General features: G+C 42.1%; 1 protein-coding gene across 1 annotated transcript in view; it reads left to right on the top strand.

Moving 5' to 3' along the window:
• The window catches only part of LOC107299046 (zinc finger protein 850-like), a 23,206-nt gene that overhangs the window by 12,531 nt on the left and 1,225 nt on the right, over positions 1-9,450 (top strand). The window lies entirely within an intron of this gene.

Genomic DNA, 9,450 nt, shown 5'->3' on the forward strand with positions numbered 1-9,450 from the left:
TCATGATTTCATCATCTCTAACCTTTAACGTACGTAATTTCATCAAAAAATCCTCAGAGGATTTTACTGTGGTTAGGGAGTCGCTGATCAGGTGTTTAAGTTTTAAGCTTAACCACTTTGCTAGGCCATAGGTGGGTGTACCTCTGAAAGACACGATAGGTCTTAAAGGAACTCCTACCTTGTGGATTTTGGGGAGTCCATATATACGTGCCATGGCCGTGTCTCTGGGTCGGATGGATCTGTGGTCTTCGTCCTTTATTCTGTTTTGCTTCTTGAGTCTGTTTAAAGTGTTGTTAAGTCGATTGGTGAGTGATGTCATAGGATCCTTGTTGGTGATGTGGTATGCAGTTTTGTCATTAAGTAGATCAAGGATTTTATGGTTATAATCATGTTTATTTAAAATTACTGTAGATCTACCTTTATCAGCTGGGAGGATGATGATAGATTTGTCTTTTCTTAGATCCTCTAAAGCTCTGCTTTATCCCTTTAAGAGCTTCTTAAGCATGCTATGTGCACATGCCTCACTAAAACCGTTATAGAACTGTTATGTAAATTTATGCGCTTACTCCCCCTTCTCATTTAGCCCTTTGCTCTGATGATGTTAACAGGTTGTTAACGAAAGCTCAGCAATTAATAAAAAAAGCCTTTTACCTTACATCCCAGAGTGTAACCCTGACGAAGTCGGAAGGAGTCCGACGAAAGCTTGGTGTAGTTTTGTTTTATGTTTTATGTTATTAAACTTTGTATAGTTTGATATACTCCTGGTGTTCACAGTTTGTTTTTGGAAAGATGATCACACCCACAGGATCGTAGGTATTAAGTGCAGGCCTTGGGCCTGCTGGAGATATTGAACCAAAGTATAAAACTGTGGCCTTTTTATGTTTTGTAAGACTTTGGCCTATGTGCATTTCTTCTTATCTATAGAATTAGGAAGCAGAAGGTATGGGAATTGAACTGTTTTTGGAACAGTATGCATCTTTTGCAATACCCCACCGATATTACTGTTCTGACACGTGTCGTTGCAAAAGGGTTGGGGTGGAGGTATGGAAAGTTGTGGTAGGGACAAGAACAAGGAACTTACCCCACTGACAGTTGCAATCCCAGAAGTCATGTGTTTGTGATTTTTAGGGTATAAAAGAGTGGCACTGAGGGGGTGGGGGCCAATTGGCCTCAAGCCACCCCCTCTACTGCTTGAAGGTTTGGTCCTCCTTGCAATGGGTAAAATGGTATGTAAGTACTTCTTGTGTGGTCTAAATTTTAATAAACCTCTGAATCCTGAAAGTGAGATGTTTCTGGTGTGATGTCTCTTGTCTCTTAACGGGTTTTTCCCCTGATGCCATTCTTCCTCAAAACAGGTTTATCTTTCTCTTTGCAAGGAATTAAATTGGAAAAGTGAACCTCAGGATTAATAATAATAATAATAATAATAATAATAATAATAATAATAATAATAATAATAATAATAATAATAATAATAATAATAATAATAATAAAGTTGGAAGGGACCTTGGAGGTCATCTAGTCCAACCCCCTGCTCAGGCAGGAAACCCTATACCATTTCGGACAAATGGCTGTCCAGTCTCTTCTTAAAAACTTCCAGTGTTGGAGCATTCACCGCTTCTGGAGGAAGGTTGTTCCACTGGTTAATTGTTCTAACTGTCAGGAAGTTTCTCCTTAGTTCTAGATTGCTTCTCTCCTTGATTAGTTTCCATCCGTTGCTTCTTGTCCTGCCTTCAGGCGCCTTGGAGAATAGCTTGACTCCCTCTTCTTTATGGCAGCCCCTGAGATATTGGAACACGGCTATCATGTCCCCCCTCGTCCTTCTCTTCGTTAAATTAGACATACCCAATTCCAGTAACCGTTCCTTATATGTTTTAGCCTCCAGTCCCCTAATCATCTTTGTTGCTCTTCTCTGTACTCTTTCTAGAGTCTCAACATCTTTTTTACATCGTGGTGACCAAAACTGGATGCAGTATTCCAAGTGTGGCCTTACCAAGGCCTTGTAAAATGGTATTAATACTTCACGTGATCTTGATTCTATCCCTCTGTTAATGCAGCCTAGCACTGTGTTAACTTAAAAACTGTTAACTTAAAAACCGTATTAAAGCCAAATGCATAAAAAAAAACCTGGTGCCATTTTAAGCTTCTCCTGTGCAGGCGCCTCTTCTTATCCCAGTGTTTAGGGGAAAAGCTAGATCTTCCATGGTTTACGGAAGACTAGGAGGATAAAGGCCTGCCACACTTCAGGGGGAAGAGTGTTTCATAGGGCAGGGTCTGCAATGAAAAGGATCACTTCCCAGTAGCTCCTATCGGATGGCAATAGTTAAGGGAAGGGGCTAGGTGTGTGCCCACCCTATCTGTTCTGGTAAAATAGATGCAGAAATAATAAAAGGTGGGACAATAATGACAGGTGCCCTGTTGGCTCAGTGGTTAGAATTCAGTGTTGCCAGCTGACTCTGCCCACAGCCTGGAATTTGACCCTGATGGGGTTCAAGGTTGACTCAGCCTTTCATCCTTCTAAATTTGGTAAAATGAGGACCCAGATTGTTGGGGACAACATGCTGACTCTGTAAGCTGAGAGTGCTATAAAGCACTTTGGGGTGGTATATAATTTTAAGTGCTATTGGTACGCTAAAAGAAATAGCTTTAAAGGTGATGACCAGCATATTGAATTGCAGCTTAAAAGAAATGAATCCAATGCAGCTCGCGCTACAAAGGTGTGATATGGGCAATCTAGAGGCCCTCATAACCTGAGCCACACACACACACCCATTACTGTATGTGCTGCTGTGTTCTGAACCAGTTGAGGTTTCTGGGTGGCATAGAGCAGACATCAAAACAGGAGGGGACCAAGGCATGAATGACCCACTTTGCAAAGCCAGGTCCAAGAAAGGGCACAATGGGTGCACCAGATGAATCTGTGCAAAGCCCCTCCCCTAGCCATGACCTCCTCAAGCAGGAGCCATGAGTCCAGGACCCCCAGGTTGTGCATCAGCTCAATCACAAAAGGAGATCACAGGACCCCAGGACCCTGTAACTTTCACTTGCCAAGCATCTCAATTTTGATCTCATGACAATGGGGATGCTGCAATGGTTGTTAAGTGTGAAAAATGGTCATAAGTCACTTTTTTTTTTAGTGCTGTTGTAACTTCAATTATTTGCTAAATGAAATGTTATAAGTCCCGGATTACCTGTATGTAATTGTTTATCATAGGATGGATTGCCTCCCCTAGTGTTTTTATGTAGAATTTAAAAAGCAACAGCGAAAGAAGGCTTTTGTCCCAGGTCATCCTAAATTGCGGGGTTCAAGACTCAGCCCCTCTTCTCTTACTAATGCCGACCAGAACTGGGCATGGAGACAGAAGTAGGACCAGCGTAATAAAGTGCCTCCCATTTCCAGTCCCCAAAGTTGGTCCACAAGGATATCATTGTCAATGGCACTGAAACCTGATGAGAGGTCTAGGAGGGACAAAATGGTTGTACCCCATCCCAGGCCCTCCAAAACGCCATGAGAATTGCAACCAATGCCATTTTGGTGATGTGTCCCGGTCTGAACCCAGACTGAGAAGGGCCCAGGTGTCTTTCTCCCGCACAGCCCTTTCTCCGGGTGGCAAAGTCAGAGGATGCAATCAGAGGGTGAGTTGAAGTTCCAGGCTGCCAACCTCTCATTGTCCTATTCAGTTGCACTTACAAAAGTTCTTAATCTGCAGCGATGCCTTGAACTCCTCTGCCAGGAAAACCTCTCGTGATTTTCTTATGCACAGCAAACCGCTGTTGAAGGCATGAAGCCAGCCAATGTGCCAACTGTCCAGAAGGGGGGAAATGACTCCTCCATCACTCTCCTGAGCTTGGAAAAGAAATATGGACGGTTCTCGGGTTGTGACAGCAATTGGCGCCTGAATTTCCATAGCTAACGAGGGATGGGGCACCAACAGGAAATACCGGGTTTGTTAGCTAAACATGGAAGTAAAAGGAAATAAAACCACAGAAGAGACAAGGGGTCAAGCCTCAAGTCTTACAGCTTCGTTAAGTTGCACAGTCAAATTTTAAGGAGTTACCTTGCACACACTCCACAGAAGAAAAAGGGACTGGAACTATTTGCACGTCATTCCCCACCCCCACCCCAAAGGGCGCTTTCCTTTGGTTTAGTTGTCGATTATTGCAAATCAAGCTTCGGGCTCAGCTCAAGGGACAATGATTGCCCTCTTGGGCAACCCGAGGGAGAAAAGCTACCGATGTTCTCGGCGGGAGTCGAATACGACTTGATGGCACAAAATCAACGAGAAGATCTTGCAAACGCCTTAGGGTTGAAGTAGAACGAGCCTGTTCTTCAGCCGTATATCGCTAGATGGCGCTCTACAAAGAAGCAACACTCGCACTTAGAAAGCAGATAGAGTACAGCGGCGGCAGAGCTGTTCTAGGAAAGGGTGGGGGGGGAGATTGATGTGGAACGAGTTGAAACGATAGAGTATGGTATTGCTAGAGAGAATGAGAAGAAGACGAGAAGGATAAACGAAGTTCCTCTTCCTGCTCACCCACGGGAGGAGGATGGCGTCGGTGGGTCCTCTTCCGCTGTCTCGAGGGTCGAAGCGGCTCCTAGGAGGTGAGTGGAGGGCAGGTCGGAGGAAAAGCCGGGAGCAAGTCGGGCTGTTTGTTTTCCTCCGCGGTGTGGAAGCAGCGAAGGGACGAGGCTGAAATATGTCGGCTGCTGCTGTATATGCTTTCTCTCTCCAAATGTTATTATCCTTATGCTGCATGATTTAAAACTGCTCAATGTGATTTTCTGCTGGGAGATGGAAAAAATTGCGACATTTAAAAAGTATTTATTTCATATGTTTTAACCGCCTATCTCCCTCGATCTTCACCTAACACAGTGTTTCTCAACCTTGACAATTTTAAGGCATGTGGACTTCAACTCCCAGAATTCCACAGCCAGCAATGCTGGCTGTGGAATTCTGGGAGTTGAAGTCCACATGCCTTAAAATTGTCAAGGTTGAGAAACACTGATCCTAACACTTCATTCCTTGTGATGCCATTGATATGTTGTTTTACTGGCAAGCGAGGAGTTTCATGGGCAAAACGGATCCTTTAAATCTCGCCTAGGTTTTGGGCACCCTTACTTCGGTTAGTGTCCTCATCCTTCTAAAATTAGATTTAAAAATATAATCTAATTGAGCAAATTGATTTCTGGGACATTTTGCAGGCTGAAATACACATTGACTTTCTATATAAATAAATTCATAAGTGTGTATTTCTGTGTGCATATACATGTATCTGTATAATCCTCAGTATGTTCAGGTACATTTTATAATAACAATTTGCAGTGCTAATAATTTGAGGTTTACCCAAGCCACAAAGAGAATTTCATGGTTGGATATATGAGTATATATTTGAACTTGAATCTTGCTAGCCTTGTATGTGCCTAATGAATCATAACTAATTTTACAGGTTAAACTAGCATTTCATGAGTTTGCTTTTTTTCCATAGTAACATATGGTGTTTTGGTTTTTTTGCTGTTTTCACAGGCTTTGCAGCCATTTTTTAAACAATAATGAAAGTGTCTGTTTTGTGGGAAGGGTTTTACTCAGAATTCTTACCTGGTGGAACAGCAGAGGACTCACAGGAGAGAAACCATATATGTGCCCAGATTGTGGGAAAGATTTCAGCACTACAGTAGGTCTAGCCTTATAAATCATATAAGGGGAGAAACCATTGAAATGCCCAGATTTCGGGCAGTGTTTTATACAAAAGTCCTCTCTTATCGCACAGAAGAAATTCCACATGAAGCAAAATTTGATATGTGTAGAGTAATGTTGAATTTGATTTCTATTCTCTTATTGTAAGCCCCACTGAGAAACCATTTTCTTTCTTTATTTTTTTTAGTCAAATGTGTCTTAGTATCATACGTGAGGAAGGAGATCTGAGCTTCCTTTCTCTGGCCCAGTGTGGTCGTTCTCTTTCACGGAGTCAAGGGAAACTGCTGTGCTGGGGGAGAGAAAAAGAACTGGGATCTCTGTTAGATATGTTTGCCACCTTGAGTTGTTTCTACCTACAATAAAGGCAGGATATCAGTATGTATGTATTTTTATTTATTAAGAAAAGGTATATGGCAGCCCAACTTAAGGTGACTCCAGATGGCTTCCAGCAATAAAATCCTAATACTGAATATATTGCAAATAGCAAAATGCAGATCTATATACAGAAACCAATACCCCCCCCTATATGCAATCAATCAATTGGAATAGAAAAGGAAGGGGCTTGGATGTCTTCTAGTCCAACCCCCTGCTTAGGCAGGAGACCCTATATCATTTCAGACAAATAGCTGTCCACTCTCTTTTTAAAAACCTTCAATGAGGGAGCATCCACAATTTCTGAAGGCAAACTGTTCCACTGGTTAATTGACCTCTCCGTTAGGAAGTTTCTCCTTAATTCCAGGTTGCTTCTCTCCTTGATTAGTTTCCATCCATTGTTTCTTGTCTTGCCTTCTGATGCTTTGGAGAATAAATTGACACCCCTCCCTTCTTTGTGGCAGCCTCTCAAATACTGGAACACTGCACTCATATCCCACCTACTTCTTCTTTTCTCTAGAGTGACTAGCCAAACCAAAATTCTGCAACAGTTCTTCATATGTTTTAGTCTCCAGGCCTTTAATCATCTTAGTTGCTCTTCTTTGAACTTTTTCCAAAGTCTCAACATCTTTTTCGCAATGTGGTGAGCAAAACTGGATGCATTATTCCAGGTCTCGCCTTACTAAGGCTTTATAAAGCGGTAATAATACTTCAAATGATTTTTGATTCTATGCCTCTGTTTATAGAATCAAGGATTGTATTAGCTTTTTTGCCTGCTGACACATAATGCTGGCAAATAGCAAAATACAAATACATCCTCACGTCACTAGGTGAAGCGCTAATACGACTCCAGCGTCTATACAACCGTCAATCTAGATGCAGCATCATTGGTGGCTGAGATACAAGGTCAAAACCGAGGGAGAGCAGCTGAAATGAAAGGCATTGATACCATAGAATATTGCTAGAAAGGATGTCAAGGAAGGGCAGAGGAACTTCCTCTTCCAGCGCATCCATGGGAGGTTGGAGATGTGGAGGGCAGCAGTCGTGCTGTTCCCAGGGTTAAAGCACCAACTGGAAGGTGAGTGGAGGGCAGGTCGAAGAAGAAGCCAGGACCAAGTAGGGTCTTGGGTTTCCTCCATGGTGTAAAGGCAGAGAAGCTGAAGCATGTTGGCTGCTTCTTTCTCTTTCCAAATGTTCTTACACTTACCCCTGCATGATTAAAACTTCTGCCTGTAATTTTCTGCTGGGAGATTGGAGAGGCTAAAATTTAAAGGCCTGGAGACAAAAACATAAGAAGAACAGTTGCTGGAATTGGGCATGGCCAGTCTAGAGAAAAGAAGGATTAGGGGGGACGTGATAATAATGTTCCAGTATTTGAGGGGCTACCACAAAGAAGAGGGGGTCAACTTGTTTTCCAGAGCACCAGAAGGCAAGACAAGAAACAATGGGTGGAGATTAATCAAGGAGAGAAGCAACTTGGAATTGAGAAACTTTCCTAGCAGTGAGAAAAATTAACCAGTGGAACATCTTGCCTTCAGAAGTGGGTGCTTCATCATGGGAGGTTTTCAAGAAGAGACTAGACAGCCATTTGTTTGAAATTTTATTTTTTTTTTTTTATTTATTTATTTATTAAATTTATATACTGCCCTATGTCCCTTACGGGACTCAGGGCGGTGAACAGGCGATACTAAAAACCACAATAATAAATAAATAGTTTCTGTTCTAAAATCAAATTAAATAACAGACCTGTTCTAAAAACACCCCATACAAAAACCCCCACTAAAACACAATCCAAACTACGCCAGGCCGGCCGCACGGAATAGATGGGCCTTCAGGGCTCGGCGAAAAAGGCGCAGGTCCGCAACTGTACGTAGGTCGGGGGGTAGGTCATTCCAGAGGGCAGGAGCTGCCACAGAGAAGGCTCTCCCCCTGGGGGTCGCCAGCCGGCATTGTCTGGCCGACGGCACTCTAAAGAGGCCCTCTCTGTGGGAGCGGACTGGTCGAAGGGAGGTGTTTGGTAGGAGGTGGTCTTGCAATGGTTAGGGTCTCTTGCTTGAATATGGGGTTGGGGTGGAAGACCTACAAGGAGCCTTCCAGTTCTGAATCTGAGATTTGGGATGTTTAAAAAAATCTTTTTTTGTATTTCATATCTGCCCATCACCCTCATACTTCATATAACACTTCATTTCTTGTGATTTTATTGACATGTTGTTTTCCTGGCAAGTGAGGAATGTCATGGGCAAAACGGATGCTTCTAAATCTTGCATAGGATTCAGTCACCATTTCAGCTCTTAGTGTCCCCATCTTTCTAAATTAGATTTTAAAAAATGAGAAAACGCACTTCTGGGAGATTTTACACACTGAAATAGACATAAATTCTCTACATACATAAATTCTCATGTGTGTATTTCTGTGGGCATTTGTGTGCATATAAGTGTGATCTCTCCAAGCCAAAAAGAGAATTTTATAATTGAGTCAATATTTGAACTTGAATCTTGCTAGTCTTCTATCTGCCAAATGAATCATAATTAATGTTAGAGGTTAAATTAGAATTTTGATGTTTTCATGTAATATATGGGGTTTCTTTTGCTGCTTTCGCATGACCTGCTGCCATTTTTTAAACAATAATGAAACTAACCTATTAATATGAATCTTAACAGACAAAAAGGATGCCAAGAAGAGCACTCTGGACAACAGAGAATGAGAAGCAGCCTTAAAATGTAAAACAAAGCATCAATCAAAATCTTTTCCACTTCCTCCAGAAAGTGTAAAAACTCTCCTCCTTCCTCAGCAGATGAGAAACAAGGGAGAGAATTACAAGAACAAAGTTTTCAGCTGGAAAAAAATGAGAGTATGTGCAACTCAAGAAAGTATTACATGAGAAGTCAAGGAGGATAATTTCCAAATAAATAAAAAGTGGGAAAGACCTTGAAGTCGGTGGAAAGGAAAAGATCACTTGGCTAGCCAAAATGGTCAGTCATTAAATTAAAGCCTTTGAGGAAGGAAAGCACCACCAGGTAAGAAATCAGAAATATTTTTGGTCTTCTCAAGAATCCATGAATATCAGTGCTAGAAAAACCTCCGCAGATGGCTTCTTGAGGGAAAAACACCCCGATTGCAAATTACTGCTGATTGATTATTCATGAGATGATGAAAACCAATACAAATATTTGGAGTGCAGCGAAACTTTACTCAGAATAGCTCCCTCATGATTCATGGAAGGACCCATACTGGAGAGAAGCTCGATCAATCCTCCCAATGTGTTAAGAACATTTAGCATGCACACCAATCTGGTGAGACACAAGAGGATTCACACTGGGGAGAAACTCTTTGAATGTCCTGATTGTGGGAAAAGTTTCACTCGGAATTCTCACCTGGTGAT

Source organism: Protobothrops mucrosquamatus, unplaced genomic scaffold (assembly GCF_001527695.2).
Source record: "Protobothrops mucrosquamatus isolate PMUCROS unplaced genomic scaffold, P.Mucros_1.0 scaffold4479, whole genome shotgun sequence".
Taxonomy (NCBI): domain Eukaryota; kingdom Metazoa; phylum Chordata; class Lepidosauria; order Squamata; family Viperidae; genus Protobothrops; species Protobothrops mucrosquamatus.